Source organism: Cherax quadricarinatus, chromosome 33 (assembly GCF_038502225.1).
Source record: "Cherax quadricarinatus isolate ZL_2023a chromosome 33, ASM3850222v1, whole genome shotgun sequence".
NCBI lineage: Eukaryota > Metazoa > Arthropoda > Malacostraca > Decapoda > Parastacidae > Cherax > Cherax quadricarinatus.
Window position 1 is genome coordinate 4,438,282 of NC_091324.1, and position 4,080 is coordinate 4,442,361.

Genomic DNA, 4,080 nt, shown 5'->3' on the forward strand with positions numbered 1-4,080 from the left:
TATATATATATTATATATATATAATATATATATATATATATATATATATATATATATATATATATATATATATATATATATATATATATATATATGCGTACGTGCATGTGTAGTGTGACCTAAGTGTAAGTAGAAGTAGCATGTTTACGAGACAGAGAAAAGACACCAGCAATCCTACCATCCTGTAAAACAATTACAGGTTCTGTTTCACACTCGCTTAGCAGGACAATAATACCTCCCTGGGTGGTTGCTGTCTATCAACTTACTGCCTAGCATATTTATTATTATTTTGGGTAGAGAGTTTCATAAAAATAGTCCTCAGTCTTCCCACAAATGTTTATTAAAATATGTAATGATGTTTATGATGGACTGACTGAGTAGTAGCCTAAGGCAGCAGATCCTCAGTATAGACAAACCTAAGTGTGGAAGTCCCCCCTCCATCACTTGTGAAGGGCTCTTAATCCAAGGAATTGGAGCTGCTCTCCTTCAGTTCAAAGTTGATAACCTCTTATTCCCAGGTGCTATATGATATTTGCAGACTTAGCCCCTGTCCATGAACATAATAAGTAAAGGCGGAAAGAAAAGGTACCGTATTTTCCAGCATATAAAGCGTGCTTTTTTCCCACAAAAAGTCTTGGAAAATCATCCTGAGCCTTATATGCTCTAGGCCAGGGCCAATGGTAGGCTTTGGGTTATACTCTAGCAGTTGTTTACTAATATTACATTGCAACTACTTGGAAACATTATCTTATAGGACTTATATATCCATGCACCTTATATGCCAGAAAATATGGTATGTATTTTTGTTATTGGGAATGGCAGCATTGCACACTTGTTCAGTGAGGGTTGCAAGTGGCTTATCACTGGCTGAACCAAAGGTGACCCATTATTTAACCACTGTTGATCAGCACACATACTGAAGATGCAATATATTTACACAGTACTTTAAAGTTTGTTCATCCTATAATTAACCTCACCTAATCTAATAGCAGGTCCAGTAATGGCCTTTTATGTATCATGAATGAGATACACTGAGAGATGAATATCAGTTGATATATGCTGAGAGTTTATTTTGACTCCTATTTTAGGAATCAAAATATTCTTGGCTAGTGGTAAACACATGACATGCAACCTCATTGACCCTTATGTACTTGGTAGGCTTTAAAACTCATTAAACAAGGAAAAATCAAGAGTGCATGATAGATATCATGCATAGGGAGGGAAGTTCATTGAGGTTATTTTTTGGTTTTACAAAAATGTTTATGTTTGTATGTATTAAAATAAAGTATTATAACAATTAGAGAGGAATGTGATAGTTTTGACACTGACTTAGACTAAAGACTGAAGGTTGTGAGGCTGCTCAGTGCGACCAGCAAAGAGGTGGTGGATTCTTCAGACATGGGACACCTCATCAACCCTATACTCTCTACCATCTTCCTGGGACATGACTTGGATGTATTGTGACTTCTGGCCATTATTACCAGGGTCATGATCCATAATGAAGATTGATTTCCTGTATACAAAAATTTCTTAACTATATACAAAATAATTAATATATATATAATTTTTTTTTTTTTTCAACAAACTGGCCGTATCCCACCAAGGCAGGGTGGCCCAAAAAGAAAAACGAAAATTTCTCTTTTTAAATTTAATAATTTGTACGGGAGAAGGGGTTACTAGTCCCTTGCTCCCGGCATTTTGGTCGCCTCTTACAACATGCATGGCTTACGGAGGAAGAATTCTGTTCTACTTCCCCATGGAGATAAGAGGAAATAAACAAGAACAAGAACTAGAAAGAAAATAGAAGAAAACCCAGAGGGGTGTGTATATATATGCTTGTACATGTATGTGTAGTGTGACATAAGTGTAAGTAGAAGTAGCAAGACATACCTGAAATCTTGCATGTTTATGAGACAGAAAAAAAAGGACACCAGCAATCCTACCATCATGTAACACAATTACAAGCTTTCGTTTTACACTCACTTGGCAGGACGGTAGTACCTCCCTGGGTGGTTGCTGTCTACCAACCTACTGCCTATAATATGTATGTATATATATATATATATATATATATATATATATATATATATATATATATAATATATATATATATATATTATATATATATATATAATATATATATATATACATGTATATATATAATGTATGTAAGTGTGTGTGTGTATGGTGCTGAATAGGTAAAACTTGCAATTTTGGCTTAAATAGCAATGCTCTTCTTGCTGTATAAGGCAAGTGAAAATTTCTGTATGCAATAATTTCACAAGTATCATTCTAAATCTAATGAAAAAACAATACTATTTCACTGTGTTTGTTTATTATTAAATTATTGTAAACTTATCTAAAATATACCTACATAGTTGGATTAGGCTAAATTAAATTGCACTTGTTATAATAAGGTTGGGTAAGTTTTCAAAGGTTCTTTTGGTAAAAAATTATTAATTTTTATATTAACATAAATAAAAAAATATATCTTTAAATGTATAAGAGAAAATTTTAGAAAGACCTTAATTTTAAATGAGCTCTTGCTAATTGACCAGTTTTACCTATTCAGCACAACACAAACACACACACACATACACATATATATACATGTATATATATTTATTTTTTTCCAACAGACCGGCCGTATCCCACCAAGGCAGGGTGGCCCAAAAAGAAAAACAATATATATATATATATATATATATATATATATATATATATATATATATATATATATATATATATATATATATATATATATATATATATATTTTTTTTTTTTTTTTTTTCAACAAGTTGGTCGTCTCCCACCGAGGCAGGGTGACCCAAAAAAGAAAGAAAATCCCCAAAAAGAAAATACTTTCATCATCATTCAACACTTTCACCACACTCACACATTATCACTGCTTTTGCAGAAGTGCTCAGAATACAACAGTTTAGAAGCATATACGTATAAAGATACACAACATATCCCTCCAAACTGCCAATATCCCAAACCCCTCCTTTAAAGTGCAGGCATTGTACTTCCAGGACTCAAGTCCGACTATAAGAAAATAACCGGTTTCCCTGAATCCCTTCACTAAATATTACCCTGCTCACACTCCAACAGATCGTCAGGTCCCAAGTATCATTCGTCTCCATTCACTCGTATCTAACACGCTCATGCACGCTTGCTGGAAGTCCAAGCCCCTCGCCCACAAAACCTCCTTTACCCTCTCTTTCCAACCCTTTCGAGGACGACCCCTACCCCTCTTTCCTTCCCCTATAGATTTATATGCTTTCCATGTCATTCTACTTTGATCCATTCTCTCTAAATGACCAAACCACCTCAACAACCCCCCTTCTGCCCTCTGACTAATGCTTTTATTAACTCCACACCTTCTCCTAATTTCCACACCGAATTTTCTGCATAATATTTACACCACACATTGCCCTTAGACAGGACATCTCCACTGCCTCCAACCGTCTCCTCGCTGCTGCATTTACCACCCAAGCTTCACATCCATATAAGAGTGTTGATACTACTATACTTTCATACATTCCCTCCTTTGCCTCCATAGATAATTCCCTTCTTTGCCTCCATTTTTTGACTCCACATATACCTCAACGCACCACTCACCTTTTTTCCCTCATCAATTCTATGATTAACCTCATCCTTCATAAATCCATCCGCCGACACGTCAACTCCCAAGTATCTGAAAACATTCACTTCTTCCATACTCCTCCTCCCCAATTTGATATCCAATTTTTCTTTATCTAAATCATTTGATACCCTCATCACCTTACTCTTTTCTATGTTCACTTTCAACTTTCTACCTTTACACACATTCTCAAACTCATCCACTAACCTTTGCAATTTTTCTTTAGAATCTCCCATAAGCACAGTATCATCAGCAAAAAGTAACTGTGTCAATTCCCATTTTGAATTTGATTCCCCATAATTTAATCCCACCCCTCTCCCGAACACCCTAGCATTTACTTCTTTTACAACCCCATCTATAAATATATTAAACAACCATGGTGACATTACACATCCCTGTCTAAGACCTACTTTTACCGGGAAGTATTCTCCCTCTC